Raw genomic sequence first — 16,820 nt, 5'->3', positions numbered from 1 at the left:
TGGAGAGCTCTGCATAGTTGCCACTGCTGCTGAGCTCCCCTCGATGTCCAAAGAGGAACTGAGATTCAAACTGCCCAGACAGGAAAATGAAAATGAATTCAAATTTTCCCGGGGGTGTGGCTGGTCAGAGCATCCGAGCTCGGACTGCTGTCCAGAGCGTCAACAGAGTGGTGCACTGTGGGATAGCTCCCGGAGCTATTACCGTCGATTTCCATCCACACCTAGCCTAATTCGATATGGCCATGTCGAATTTAGCGCTAATCCTCTCGTTGGGGAGGATTACAGAAATCGATTTAAAGAGAGCTTTATGTCGAACTAAATGGCTTCCTGGTGTGGACGGGTGCAGGGTTAATTCGATATAACGGCGCTAAAGTCGACATAAAAGCCTAGTGTAGACCAGGCCTAAGGCATGGAAAGAAACCTCCTGTCCTAAATGATGTGGTTTCGAGGTGGGGTGGGGAAGAATGAGAAATGGATAGTCTGTTTCAGATGAAATTTGGATGATTCCTGGGGTAGAAATATATGGTGTGGTTGTAGAGAAACCTAGTCCTTGAAGAATACCATAAAGGGAGGCTCTGCCACCAAGGGCCCAATTTCTCTAACTCTTCAAGTTGATATAATGGCTATTAAAAAGGCTATCTTCACAGACAGGTTCAGTAAGGAATAGGCTGCCATAGGTTCAAATGGGGTTCTTGAGAGACCTCTGAGAACTAGATTAAGATCCCAAATCAGGGTGTGGGTCTTTACTTGAGATAAGAGGTTCCCCAGTCCTTTAATGAACCTTACCATTATAGGGTGAAAAAACACTGAGAACCCTTCCACTGAAGAATTAAAGACTGTTGTTGCCAAATGAACCTTGATTGAGCTACTTGCTACACCCATTTTATTCAACTATGGCAGTGAAAGTGAAGAAGATTCAGGTGCAAGTAACTGATGTTCATACCAATAGCCAAATAATTTGCTTTTCTTCAGGTAAGTATTATGGGTAGATACTTTCATGCTGTTTAATAATACCTGCTATACCTTTTCAGAACAGGTAGAGTCTATCCCTGCAGGTCATCAAGTGTAGGACTTCCAGATTGGGATGAAGTACTCAGTTCACATATGGTGCAAGAAGATGGGGAGTGCAAAGAAGATTGACTGCTTGACCACAAGACAATCAAAATAGGTAAGAGCACCATGCTTGTCTCAGCCATGCTTGTCTCAGCCAGTCTGATTTTGTTCATCACCCTGAGAATTAGACATGTTGTCTGTAATACAGGCCCTTCATCCAAGATAGGAGGATGGTATCTCCTAGGGAATGTAGGCCTAACCCCCTCATGAGCAGAACAGACCACACCTCTTGTTTGTGACAGTGTTGAGGCCCACTTCCAGGTATCCCCACTTTCAAATATATATTGTCTAAGATTTGTGGATCCAATTCCCATTTGTAGTCCTGGAAGAAATGCCTACTGAGTACATCGGCCATTGTGTTTTGCATGATGAGCACATACCCTGCTGAAATATGAATGCGGTGGACTATGCACCAATTCCATAACTTTATTGCTGCCGCACACAGTGAGGGGGAATCTGACTTTGCTTTGCCAGTTGGTATAAAACATTCAGGCTACATTGTTCATCATAATCTTGATGGACTTTCCTCAGATATGAGGCAGAAAATGGAGACAGGCATTCCCAGCTGCCCTTAGTTTCAATAGGTTGATGTGGAGACTGGCCTCTTGAGGCAACCATCTGTCCTGGATTGCATGAGCATCAAGATGTGCCCTCCCATACTCAGCAGTGATGCGTCCATCATTACAGTGACTGTTGGTGCCAGCTGGAGAAATGGAATGTCAGCACTAATGTTGTGTTGATATTTCCCACTAGGGAATATTTCACTTGGTGGGAAACAGGAATTTGTTTGTCTAAGCTGTGTCTGTTTGGTGAGTAGACTGTGCTTAGTCACCTTTGAAAACAGTGAAGGCATAACTTTGCATGAAATAAGTGCAAGTCACAATGTAACCTAGACGCTGGAGGTAGTTCTCACTGAGGTTTGAGAGCTCACTTAAATAGTTCTGATTAAATTTGATAGGGTAAAATATCGGTCCATGGGAAGATAGGCCCTGACAGTCAACAAATACAGAGATGCCCCTATGAAGTGTATTTTCTGTGTGGATGTCAGCGTGGACTTCTCAAAATTGAGCTGGACGCTTAACTGTAGAAACAAAGATAGGGCCTGCTGGGTGGCTGACACCACTTCTTAAGCAGTCCTTTGAACAGTCAGTTATTGAGGTACAAGACTATAACAAGAGACAAAGTGGCCACCACTGCTAGAACTTTTGAGAACACTCTTGGAGGTGAGGAACATCTGAATGGAAGCACACAATGCTGGAAGTGATCCTGGCCTATCATGAAAGGCAAGTATCTTCTGTGAGATGTGTGTATTTCAATATGGAAATATGCATCTTGTAGGTTGAGGGCTGTAGATCAATCTCCTGGGTCTAATGAAGGAATTCTTGCTGCCAGAGCCACCATCCTGAATCTTTAAGACATTACAAATTTATTTAGGAGCCTTAGGTCTAAAATCGGTCTCCACCATCCAATTTTCTTTGGTATGAGGGAATATTTCAAATAGAAATGCTTCCCCTTCTGCTGAGAAGGGACAGGCTCTATTGCTTCTAGATGAAGAAGGGAGTCTCAGTAGGAGATTGTAAGAGGGATCCCTGAAGAGGAAGGGGTATGGGAAGGAGGGAAGAGTGTAAAGTGGATAGGGGTAATCCAATATAACAATCTCCAAAAACATCTTTCTGTAATAATTTGCTCCCATGCTGACTGAAAATGTGTTGGTTTCCAAATGGGGGGAGGTTGGCAAAGGGCTGCAGCTGGTAGGCTAAAGAGTGGGGAGGGTTTGAACCCTTGATCATCCCAACAAAATTGGATCCCCTCAAGGGCAGTCAGGTCTAAGGGTCAGAGCAGGGACAAGCCTGAGGCTGGGAGTAGCAGAGGATTTCATATTCAGGTCCAGGCCAGGGTCAATACCAAGGATCACAGTCCAAGTCAGGTTTCAGGGTCCAAGTCAGGAGGTGAAGTCCAAATCAAGCCAGGGTCAAGCCAAGAATTCAAGAGCAAGGAGCAGGGATGGTCTTGGCAGCTACAGAAGAGCCATGCTATTGCCTGGACATTTCCTGGAATGCCCCTTGGGTTTATAGAGGGCAGGGAGCTAATCAGGAGCCATGGGGCTCCTGTCTGTCAAATACTTGAGGTGGAATTTCCCATGGTCGGTGACCACAGGGTGTCATGGGAAGTGGAGTGCAAGCTGGTTCAGCTGCACCTGGGTAGCAGCCTGGAACTGGCAGCTGCCTGGTAGTTCTACCTGCCTGGGTTCTAGACCCATGGAGCCCTAGAGGAACTTTGAAGGTCTCTGGGAACTTTGTAGGTCTCTGAAGCCTTCCCTTTTCTCAGGGAATGCTGAGCTGAGGTCAACAGGGCACTGGATCTGCCTGGAGATGGATGTACAGGGGCATTCTCCTGACCTGGCTCTGAAGCAGAAAAAAAGAGAGCTCCGTAATAAGAAACCTCAGCTTGGTGTCCTGGTTCTTCCTCATCCTGGATTTCAGGGCTAAACAGAAGTTATACTTCTGTGGGGTGTGTGACTATCCCAGGCAGCAAACACACTTGGAGTGGCTGTTGCTAATCAGTTGCTAATAGTGAGAAGTGTAAGGTGATGCATTTAGGGATGACTAATAAGAATTTCAGTTATAAGCTAGGGACGCATAGGTTAGAAGTGACTGAGGAGGAGAAGGACCTCGGAGTCCTGGTTGATCGCAGGATGACTATGAGTCGGCAATGCGACGTGGCTGTGAAAAAAGCTAATGCGATCTTGGGATGCATAAGGCGAGGTATTTCTAGTAGAGACAAGGAGGTGCTGCTTCCGTTATACAAGGCGCTGGTGAGACCTCACTTGGAGTACTGTGTGCAGTTCTGGTCTCCTATGTTCAAAAGGGATGAACTGAAACTGGAACGGGTACAGAGAAGGGCAACTAGGATGATCCGAGGAATGGAAAACCTTTCCTATGAAAGGAGACTCGAGGAGCTTGGTTTGTTTAGCCTAACCAAAAGAAGGCTGAGGGGGGATATGATTGCTCTCTTTAAATATATCAAAGGGATAAATACCAGGGAGGGGGAGGAATTATTTCAGCTCAGTGCTAATGTGGACACGAGAACGAATGGATATAAACTGGCCGTGGGGAAATTTAGGCTTGAAATTAGACGAAGGTTTCTAACCGTCAGAGGAGTGAAATTTTGGAACAGCCTTCCGAGGGAAACGGTGGGGGCGAAAGACCTCTCTGGCTTCAAGATTAGGCTAGATAAGTTTATGGAGGGAATGGTTTGATGGGATTACGTGATTCTAATCAATTAGGCAATAACGGCCATCGCTGGTAAAATGAGGGTCTGGCTAGAGAATCTTGCCTGTATGCTCGGGGTTTTGCTGATCGCCATATTTGGGGTCGGGAAGGAATTTTCCTCCAGGGTAGATTGGCAGTGGCCCTGGAGGTTTTTCGCCTTCCTCCGCAGCATAGGGCAGGGGTCGCAAGCTGGAAGATTCTCTGCGACTTGAAGTCTTTAGATCACGATCTGGAGACTTCAACAGCAGAGCTAAGGGAAAGTGGGGGGGTCAGCTTTTGTGGCCTGCATCATGCGGGGGGTCAGACTAGATGACCATATTGGTCCCTTCTGACCTTAAAGTCTATGAGTCTATGAGCAAGTGAGGCAGAGAGCTGGGCATGCCCTCCCAAGGAAGGCAAACCTTTCCAAAAGGAGGAGGGAGGGAAAAAATGTAAAACTAAATTAACTAGCAACTATATTAAGAATAAAATTTTAATAGACAAGGCATGCTCAAGGCAGACATGCTAGAGCTCCGTCTCAGGCCAGGGTGGTTGAGAAGGAGCTGAGGGCAGTTTGCATGCATAGACCTATACAGCCTCAGTGGGGGGCATAGGGATGTGTAGGACACATGCATGGGCAAAAAAGACTGCTAACAAAAATCTCCTTTTGAAGGTGTGTGGGGCACATTCACATCTGAAGTGGAGCACTCATAGGGACACTGATCAAAGAAGAATCTAATTTGCTAACAGGTGGAATTACCTCCACCTCAGGACAATGAAAAGTGGTTAGGAGCTAGGACAACAGAGGAGAAACAGCAAGGCTATCGAAATGAGAGAAACTATTTGTGGACTTGACTTGGGAATAATAGGACACCATGCTACAAAGAGTAATTGACACATAATGAAGATGGATAGGCCTTCAATGATACTGCATTTAACAATTATGCCAAAGAGAGGGAACAAACAGAGATTAGAAAAGAAATAGAAAAAAGAAGTGTGTCCACAAACTTGACTAGCTGAAGAATTATACTGCTGACTTAAAGTGAAGCAATTTGTATTTTGGAGATAGCATGAACCTCAGTGCATCCTATTATTTGTATTGCCATAATTCTGTTCAGGTTGTGACTCACCACAGATGTGCAAGGGGAAAAGGACCAAGAAGCATAGACGACTGGTGCCTCCTGATACTGGAAGGGGGGGCACAATATAAAGGAGGGGACACGTGACACCCCCCACATATTGCCTCTGGGAGGAACCCCACTCCCACCTTCCTGGGCCAGGGCAGCGAATCCCGCCAGCCACAGGAGTGAGGAGCACATGCCTGGGCCACAGGAGTGAGGAGCACATGCCTCTGGGCCTGGCTGGGGTCCATGGCACCAGTGTCCCCCCAAAGCTTGAGGACACCTCAGCAGGGGAGGTGTGGGGCGTGAGCAATGCCCCTACCTCCGGCTGAGCAGAGGCCAGGGAACCTGCTCCCAGTGCCTTCCCCATGACACCCCACACAGCGCCCAGCCCAGGGGTGCCATGCTCTCTCCATGTGACCACAGTTATTGGTGGGCAGCTCTGTCCTTCTCCCACTGCACCTCCTCCCCAGCACATTTGGCCACTCTCCCTGGAAGGCAGGCCCAAGTGGAGAGTGGGAGGAAGACGCTTCTCATGCCAGCTGAAAGTGATCACTCCGGGTCACTGACTCTGTGCAGTGTGGCAGCTGCCTGAGAGAGAGCCTGGCTAGGGAGGCATTGTGGCCCAGCCCCCGTGCACCCCACCCAGGCCCAGCTGCCGGGGATAGAGGCTGAGCATGCTGGAAATGTGCCAGCAGGGGAGTGTGGCTCCAGCTAGCTTGGCCCATGTTCCTGGAAGTTGGGCCCAGGCAGGAAGTGGAATGTGCGAGCCATCGCCGCCTCCCCAGCCAAGTCCTCGCAGGCAGCTGCCACGCTGCACAGAGCAGTGACCAGGAGCGTAAGGGGTGGAGCCAGTGTGAGAAGCAGCTGGCCCCATCCTTTCCGCTCCCCACCTGGGCCTGGTTACCATGGACAGGGGCCGAACGTGCTAGGGGGCAGGTGTGGCAGGAGAAGGATAGAGCCTTTCTCCATCCCCCGCAGGCTGAGCAGATATCGGGGGGGGGACACTTGACCCCCGCATGCCCCCTTATACATTGCCTATGCCAAGAAGTCTTTCTTTCCTCTGTGCACCCTTGGAAGGACAAAGCAACAATTGCATTCCCAACTATCACTTCCTGAGGCACAAAACATCCTGAAAGTAGTGGGGTGGCCCATGTCTCCACCCCCACCCCACAATGGGCCAAGTTAGTCATCCAGCTGTAGAAGGGAACACACACTGTACACTATGAGACGGATGCAATGGGTATTCTCCCCTTGCACACCTGGAATCTCTCGGATTCTGTTCCTCTAAAGATTGAATGCCTCCTGAAATCGCCATGGAGTGGTGCCTCTTAATGATGCCCTTCACACATATTTGTGCCATAATGGCACAAAACTATGCAGGAGTACAGCACACAATCAACAATAAGATGTGTAGTTATAACTGTTACACAACAGTGTCTCCAAGGGGGAAGGACCTTGATGTAGTACCTAGTGTTCTTTCATCCCTATAATTCTCTGTGTTTCCCTGGAACATCTTTCATGTTTGCTTTGATATCCACAGGACTGCATGCTTCTGGATATCACAAAGTCTCTAATTGCAAACAAACTCAGTGTCCTGTTATATGAAATATAATGCAAAACATTAGATAGTATAGTATTGTACAATCATGGGGAGGAGTAAAACAAAATGATAAAGTATATCTTTACAGTTAAGCCACGGAATAAATAAGAATAAAACTTGATCACACAGAGAGCCTGATTCTGATCCCTTTATTCACGTTGATTAGCATCTTACTTCATGAGTAGACCTAAGGACTTCAATTGGACTACTATGGGGGGTAAGATGTGAGTCTGCATTAGTGTACCAATATCTGTCCCACAGATAGAAGGAGATTCTCTGAAAGATGGAGAAGGAAGATGTAATGTAAAGCAAAGAAGCTGGGGTGAAATTCTGACTCCATTACAGCAAATAGAAAAGCTCCTATTAACTTCAATGGGGTCAGGGTTTCATCACTGGTAATTAAAAAATTAGTAGTTCTAATCAAAAGATCCCCCAAATGTACTTGCTAAATATTTAAGGCTAAGTGTAGGCATCTAAATGCACACTGTGATTTGCAATATTTGGTAAATGTACACACATATTTTTCATCATGCAGATACTATTTTTTTTTTTTTTTGCATGCAAGGAGTCCCTTATTAAAAACTGGAATAAGAATGTCAAAAGAGCAAATGAATAATAAATTACCTGCTTATGTTTAGTTTAAATATGAGAAACACCATTTGGAAATCAACATATATGTACAGTGCACCAACCACAACACAAAACATAACATGATAATCAGTTTTAGCCTAAACGAAAACATGGGGTAAAATTTTCAAAAGCACCTAAATCTCATTTTCAAAAGTGACTGAGGCACGTAGGAGCCTAAGTCTCATTAAATGGAACTTAGGCACTAAGTGCCTAAATTACTTTTGAACATTAGATTTAGGCTCTAACTCACTTAGGCACTTTGTAAAATGTCATGCACTAGCGGTCACTTTCTGGATATATAGAGGTGGTGATAATGCAGCAATAGAAGAGCTGCCTAGAGATCTTCACAGTAACTAAATCTGCTTGAAGTAATAGCAGAATAGATTTAAAATATATCAGACAAAGAAAAAATGATTTCCCCTAAATATTTTTTTTCTTTATTGAATACAACTCTTAAGGTAATAAAAATGCTATCTTGTCTGAACATGTGACATTGTGAGCCAGACTAAGAAAATTATCCCAGTGTTCCTTCAAAATATAATCAGAATTCAAAAGATCTGTCTCACTGAACTGCAGCCAAAGAAGCTCAGCCCTCTACACTAGCACTTTGTATAAACAGAAAACAATTTAAGTTAACTCCGCTTAAATCAAAGTTGATTTTTGCCTATCCTATATTTGCAGTTTATTCTGACAATTAAAGAACATGGAAGCATGCCTGAATCTGGGGGAAAAGATAAATAACTAAGAAGCAAGAAAACCTTACAAGAGGTACATTTTTTCATTACCATGAATACAGCAAAAAGAGACGAGGCCACCTTCTAAGAAAATTGGTACTGAAGTGTATAGGAATTGATTAATGTCTTTTAAAATAGTTTGGGAACCCTATAGTGGGCCTCCCTGTCTTCTCTTGCAGAAACCACCAGAACCCTGCCTGAGCAACAGTGTATATAGTTAGCTAGGCCTTGTATATTTATATATAGTTTATAAGCAGGGTTATTTGGAATCCACCTGTGGCAATGTTGTGGGGACAGCAAGGAAACAACAGGTACAAAGACAACAATCTTATTAAAACAAGTCAGGTAACACAACAATGAATATGAATAGTCCTCATGGAACCCACTAGTGAGTTTGTGTCTTATAGCTCCCCTCTGTGCCTGATCCACAGGGTGTATGAGGCTGAGCTTTGGGTTTTTAGCTCAAGTTGTAGAAGCTCATACTTGTAGCTCTGGAGTGCTCCAATTCATTCCCCGGTGTGTAGGCCAAGATGACAGTTGTTCAACTTTCAGAAAACAGAAGGTGTGGCTGCTCCACCAATCAAAGGGAATGTTTTGAAATGTATCAGGCAGGAATCAGGTCTACAAGGTAACCTGTATGGATCCAGGATCATTTGGCCATCTTCACTCAGGTCTGGCGATCTAACCTGACTATGAGATAATGCTCTGCTCCCGTAGAAACAGTCAGAGCTCTAATCAAGCCAACTCATGGCATTGCTTATCTGTTATGTGATATAATAATAACACCCTGTCTCCTAACTAACCAGTTTTTAAGGCATAGGTTACCTTCCCTCTCCTCCATTTTGGTCTAATTTTGTTTAATAATTTGACTTTCTTCCATCACTATATCCTCTTAGCAACTGCTTGGTTAGCATCTCAATAACCACATAACAGCTTCCTATCCCTTGAGCCAGGCTGACAATGTCCCAAATGAGGTAAAAATATGCAGTACCCTCTTTAAAACCAATGCACAAAATAAAACAATGGTATTTCTGACTTCTCTGAACTATCAGCCAAAGAAAGGGTCACTTTCTGCACAGGGATCAGCTATGTGAATTTGAGGAAATCTAGGCTCCATTTTTAGAAATATGTGTTTAGGGAACACCCAAGGGCCCAAGGGTCAGTCCAGACCTCTTTCTTCCTTCCCCAACCTCTCCCTCTTGACTCTTCCGCCACCTTCTTTTCCCCCCTGCTTTCATACTTTTGGTCCCTGTCTTATCTGTGCTGTCCCCCGATTAGTGCATAGTACTGATTTATTTGATTTTATAGTTTAAGATTAAGATTGCTATAATGGTTTTTGCATATGTATGTTAACACTATGCTATATGTCACAGAGATAATTCTAAGTTTATAGTATTCATTTTTTTGTTTTCTTTTTGTACTGTGATGTTTGTGTGTGATGTTGAAAAGTGAAAAATAATTGCAAACTTTTATATATATATATAAAGTGCTACATCTGGAGAAAAGGACTGTGGGCAAAAAGAATACCTTTATGAAGCTTTTTTTCAGAAATTACTGTACTAATATTTCATACTATCTGAATTTCATTTCTGGGTATCTTAAGTTTCAGGAACTTAAATCATGGCACTCTTGTCCATCTGTTAAACATCCTTTGTAGTAATTATTTCTCTGTTTAGCTATACCTCTCTCTCCTGGGTCTAAACTGTTCGCAATTACCTTGAACACTGGACAGTTTTCTGAACAGCAGTTCATTTCTGCTTTAGGTGTCGAAGGGTTTGGGCTCAGTTCAGTATAGTAATTCTGATTGAGTACTACTCTGCTGCAAAGTAGGTTAAAGATCTCTCCTGGATGCAACATGACAATTAAAAGGAATAAAATATTATTTAATATGGGATTAAATAATGTAATGCTCTTTGGGACTGATCAGCTACGCAGTAAAGTCAGTGGAAAGACTCTTATTGACTTCACTGGAACTGCATCATGCTCTTTAAAAAGGTGATGGCCTTCACTCAGAGAATGTAAGAACAGCTCTATTAGAGTGACCTTATGTGCTTAAGTTGTGGCACAGGTCATATTCAACTTTCAAGATATATGTTGAATTAAGCAGTATTATTCTCCGACACTATCCATATTTTGGGGGATTTTATTCTTACAGTACTAAAGCAGACACCAAAGATTGGTAGTATCATAATGAATAAAAACTGAATGATAGATATCTGAGAATGAGGTAGATATAAAGTAACAGAAATTAATTATAACAGCCACCTCCCTCAACATCAGTCAAAAAGTTTGAGAACACTTATTGGGCCTATACTCTTCTCCTCTTACTACTTTAGTCCTCAGGGTCATATTACTAAGGATTTTAGTACAAAGTCTCTTACAGTTCTTTTTCTCTTAGCAGTTCCCTGTTGACTCTGTCACTCTTTTCTATATTTCTCAGTTGTGCCCTCTTCTTTGCTATTTTATATTTGTTCTTTAACTTCTAGGGTCTTTCATCATCATATAAAAATATTCTTCTGAATGGCTGTTCTCCAGTCACTCTGCCAAATGCACTCAGTTCACCCACAGTATTGTTCTTAAACTCCCCTCTCCACCTCTTTATATATGATATCAGCTTTTGGCAATACCTTTGTCCTCTCTACTATTCCAGAAAAAAGCAACAAGCTCAGAAACTTCCAAAGCCAAATAAGGATAGCCTAGATGATCTTAAAGCTAGATTTAAACAGCACAGGTGGCAGCAATCTCGTATGGAACACAACACTCAATATTAAATTAAATAAACTCAAGGTTCAAAACCAAAACTGAATTAAAAATAAATTGTCTAGGAGTTTAAAATAAATTGAATAAACTAGACAAAACCTTGGCTAAAACCAGAAATAATCATGATACAGCTACAGATCAGTCACAACAAAGGAAGACAAACTGTCACAGTATTGGCCATAGTATCTAACCAACACCCCAGTGAAGGAAATGAAAATCAATCTTCACTAAAAGATATATAGCTAAACAAAATGGTGCAATAAGCCATTTGACAATTTTTGTTCATGCATTTTGTGCTAACATACCTTTCCATTCTTTTCTAGACATGTATGATATAATTCTTGGATTGTTTTGAAAAGCTGTGCATTAGTTCATTCAGAGAAGAAAATATCTTCAAAGGAATGTGCAATGATGACAGTTCGCCTAAATTTTTTGAAGGTTTCCTCAGACCAACAAAAACATAGCAGAGTTGGTACATAGCGCAGATGTGCAATGATTTTATTCAAAAATTCAGACAGTAACTTGGAAGTGCACTTGCTTTCTAAGATACTCTTAATTATGTGCATTGCATGTAAATAATCTTATTTAAGTCAATGTGACTCTTACCTTGCTTTCTTCTATCTCCAGTATTATCCCTCCTCCATCCCCCACATTCAGCTAACACCATCACCTTATCAAACATCCTGACAGTGTAATTGAACAGGAGGATCTGGAAGGAGGGGGAGTGTATAGGGGAAAGCTGTATTTCATTTGAGTCTTTCTTCACAACCTCTCTGTTAAAAGGTCATACTTGTACAATCAGACTGAACAAGCATGTTCATCTGTTTCAACAACTCTGGCAGATGTTTGCCAGTTTCTTTTCTTGAAAACTGGATCTATTCCCTTGCCTAATATCATCTTGAGTGATTTGTTTTTCCTTTAAAACAGTAGAAGCATCATATTTTAATTTAAAATGTCTTCTTGTGACCAGATGACATACAAAGATTACCACTGACTATCAGTTGATCAGCAAAAATCTATGCAGCAAGCTGTCATGACCGTAAGTGTTCCACAGATCATGTTTATACTTGATTCATTTCCAAGTCACTTGGAACAATTAAGCCAGGCCTTACCCCTCAGCATTGGAGAATCTGACTCGGGGAGAGTTCTTTTCCTGTTTATTCTTTCATCTTCAATTTTAGCAGTGTCATAGTGCACAAAATCACCTTTCTGGTCTATGTACATTTTTCTTTCCAAAACGGACTTACAATATTTACATCTTATTTTAGCATTTGTGTTTGTCTCCATTATTTTTTAACCACAGTTTTCATTTAATTTTAATTTTTGTACATCCATTTTTTTCCTTTTTTCCCCCCACACACTTGGGGTTTTTTGTCCAGTGATTACACTCACTTTTTTTCCTTTTTTTTTTGTATCTGAGTTCAAGCATTTATCTTGTTTAAATGTTAGTGTTATTATCCTGTTATAATTTCTGATTGTCAGATGAGCAAATGGTATTTCAACACAACACTTAAAAGTTATTTACACCTAAGTGAGCCTATATATTGTGTCAGTGTCATGAGTAAAGAAAATATGTTTAAAGACACTAAAGTATTGTCATCATATAAACCGAGCCACAACCATTATTGTCATATCCAATGAAATATGCCTATTTAGAAATAAATGCATTCAGCTCAGAGATTTAATTTGAATAGGGATTGGATAACAGTTTCTGCAGTGTTGAAAAATCCTTCCCAGAAGCTTCCCCAGGTAAATGTGACCAAAGCCATCAACTCCTGCAATATTTTTTTTTGGTAAGTAAATTTCTTTTGATGAAAACTTCAGAAAATGAACTAAGTAGTAGTGATGTTTTCCAGGCAGTGCATGATCAGTGGCTGCTGTTTTTTATATAGATAGGCCTATAGAGGGAGTTCCATACACTCTGCCTTAGTTCACACAGGCAGAGTCTACGCAGGAGCAAATGAAACATCCTTCATTAGCATCAGTAGTTTCCCAGGGCTTCCTCTCCCTTGAACCTGCCCTTCCCTCCTGACTAAATAGGCCTGATTTATTAAAATGAAGAAACAGGACACCTGTCGCTCCTTACACAGCAGACAGCTCTTCCCCTGCAGTCATACACTGCCCTCTCCACCTGGGCTGATTTTATTGCAGTTTGGGTTCCACTGCTGCTAGCCTAGATGATGCTGGTGCTGCCATTGCTGCCAGTCAAGTTCCACATCGACTAGCTTCATGGTGCCATTCCACCCACTGGGCCTTGGTGGTGGTGCAACCTTGGTATAGTCACTACCCTCTGCCTGGAAGCTCTGTATTTCCTGGGGGCTAGGGAAAATGCCTGCCCGGAGCCCACAGCAGTACCTTTTGCTAGGTAAGAAGAAAGAGGGGAGGTGCTGAGCATAAAATGGGACACCGAGGTGTCTTTCTGGGGTTTAATACTCAAAATGTCTGGGACTGAACATTGAAAAATAGGAATCTCTTGGGAAAAACAAAAACAAAAACAACAATAAAATCAGGACATCCAGTCACTTTGCTCCTGACCCCATGGCTGGCTGAGTCCTGACCCATAGCATCCTACTCTGTCATCCTGCAACCTCCTCCCAGGGCCAGCTTCAGCTTCTCCTGTGGTCCGCTGCAGGGATCCCCTAGGCCTAGGGAAGGAGAACAAAAGATATCCAGCTCCTTTTTCTTTACTCCTCCAGGGAGGGGCCACAGCTCCAGCAGATCCAGTGGCCCTTTCTCTGGACAAGCTGGAGTAGAACCCTTATCTCCTTGCGGACCAGGAATAGAATATGGAACTGCAAGCCAAGCATCCCAGAGATGTGTGGTGTCATTCATGTTTTTTTAACATTACAGAACACTTCTGGTGGGACCCATTGGCAGCAAAAAAGAGCCAGGTCCAATTTTCTAGGAGTTCCTTCTGAAAATGCAAATAACACTGGTTTGAGCCACCAGCCAGAAACCTGGGGAATATACATACCACCCTGAGCATGCTTGATGGGCAATACTTCCACATTCGCAAACACTGAGTCCGGGGATTTAAAATAAAGACAACATTATTAAGGAGGGGAAATGGGGGGAAAACAAAATGAGCTTGGGACAGCCAGCAATTAATAAATTAATAACATCTATTAGGTAAGATTCCCTTCTGCCCCCAGGATGTCTCTAACAACACCCAGTCCTCCTCTGGCAGTTGCGAGTGGCTGATGCATTCTAGCCACTGTCCTCCTGGCCAGCTCTCTACTCACAGTAAGCTTTCCTGGGTTGGCTGAGTCTAAGGATTCTAGCACATCAGGTTTACCATCTTATCCAGCTGAAACAGTGAGTAAGGAGGCCCACACCAGAGTTCCTCAGATAGTCTACTGCTCTATGCAGCTTCTGCCCAGGTTGCCTCAGCTCTGCATTGTTATCTCAAAGCTACCACAGCTGAGCTCTTTAGAGAGGAATCATTGGTATGAAGAATCCTTAGCAAATCCTTCCTACCAAAGGAGCACTCCCACAAACAGACAAAAACCCTGTCACCTCTTTCTTCCCATTAGCCCTGGCCAGGCTCCCTTAGCCAAAAGTGTCTGATTCTGGTCATGGTCAGGGTAACCCAGTATCCCAGGGATATTTGATGTCAATCTCTTTTCCCTTCATGTCCCAACAGGGTGAGTAGCATTTTGTTGCCCCCAAACACAAAACTTAGCTATATTTGAAATAAAATGCCATAAACTGCTACATAACTGAAATGCAAATGAGGCCTGTCCCCTTGAATCATTACCCCTTGGTCAAACAACAAATGCCAGCAGAGAGCTCCTTTTCCTGTGGAGCCTCTGTCCTCTGGAGTTCTCATCCAATTGTCAGCCACTCTTTTTTCTGCTTCACCAACAGATGTCAACAGTGAGCTCCCTACTTTTTTGGTTCTGGGCCACTGCGGTTACAATTCAAAACAAATATATTGGTCTGATCAGAAATTTGAATTTGTTTTTATAACTACATAGCAGTTGGATTTCACAATGGGGAAAGGCATTATTGTATATTTATAACTATCAATATTAATACAAGTTTTAGCTATAATCTGGTTGGATTAACTAACACAATGGACTCAAATTAATAGTGTTCTCTTCCACAGTCAAAATCTTATAAATTGATTTAAAGATATGAGTCAGTGCTACGAACCTTCAAATTAAACATGTTGCAAGAAACACAAAAGAATTATAGTGGATTGAAAACATGAATTGAGTTTAAAGGTAGCTGCATGCCCTGCTGGTTCATTAGACTGGCACTTTGTAATAGTTTATCTGAGTTAACTGCATAAAATCTCCTGTGGTAGGGCATAGTATTGTAAAATGTAGACTATATTGAACACTACACAAATCTGAATGGAAAAAAATACTTTCCACAGAGAATAAATAATCATTATCTTTAAAGGGGAAGATTGTTAATAATTCCCTACTGGATGACAGTACCAAAACAATAAGACTTTAGCAGAGAGGGTCAGAATGAAGTATTGTGCTATCATTCTGGATATGGTAGGTAGTGTGACCTAGTAGATAGAGCACTAGATGGGGACTCAGGAGACCTGCGTTTAATTCTTGGCTCTGCCACTGGTTTGTGGGGTGAACTTGGGTAAGTTATGGCCCTGCCACGTGCCTCAGTTTCCCTAGCTGAAAAGCAGGTACTGACCTCCTTTGTAAACTGCTTTCAGGTCTACAAATGAAAAGTGCTATAATAATAATAGCCATTAATAATGAATAGTAATACTAATCATAATAATAATTAATACTTAGCTCTTATACAGAGCTTTTCATAAATAGATCTCAAAGAATTTTACAAGAGTGGTCAGTACCATTATCCACATTTTACAGATGAGAAATCTAAGGCACAGGGAGGAGAAATGACTTGCCCAAGCTTATCCAGCAGGCCAGTGGCTGAGCTGGAAATAGCACCCCAGTCTCCTGATTCCCAGTCCATTGCTCCATCCACTTGGCCAAGCTTTTCTGAAGAGAAATCTATATAAGAGCTAGTTATTATTATTAGTATCCCCTATATTGGTATCTTGTAATAATGAACCAATCACAGCACACATTTTTGGAGGCTAAAGATCAAATTCTGTTCTCTTACACCAGTGCAGCCCTGTTGAACTGATAGACCCATGAACAAAATTTACCTCTTGAAAATTACTATTATATTGCAATTAGTTGCCTATATTTAAGGTTTCTATTTGAATATGATAACTGTCATCCTCCAATATATGTAACTTTTATTTCTTTGAGCAAAAACATAGGAGGAACAGTTCACTAAGAGTATGTTTGCACTGCAATTAAAAACCCGTGGCTGTCCTATGCCAACTGACTCAGGTTAAGGAGCTCAGACTAACAGGGTCGGCTTTAGCAAGAGCGGGGCCCGATTCCTGGGGGTGGGGCTTGCCACAAGCCCCGCCCCCAGGAATCGAGCTGCTCTCTGGCCGGGGTCGCCAGGCTTGGGTCCGGCCCGGAGCCGCTCGGCGGCCGGAGCCGAGTCGAGCTGCGGGGGCCGGGCCGGGGGGCCGGAACCGTGCTACGCTGCGGGGGCCGGGCCGGACCCGAGCCGAGCCGAGCAGCGCTGCGCCGCGGGGGGCGGGCCGGACCTG

Source organism: Terrapene carolina, unplaced genomic scaffold (assembly GCF_002925995.2).
Source record: "Terrapene carolina triunguis isolate 2854851 unplaced genomic scaffold, T_m_triunguis-2.0 Scaffold68, whole genome shotgun sequence".
NCBI classification, from domain to species: Eukaryota; Metazoa; Chordata; order Testudines; family Emydidae; genus Terrapene; species Terrapene triunguis.
This window is presented reverse-complemented; position numbering follows the sequence as displayed.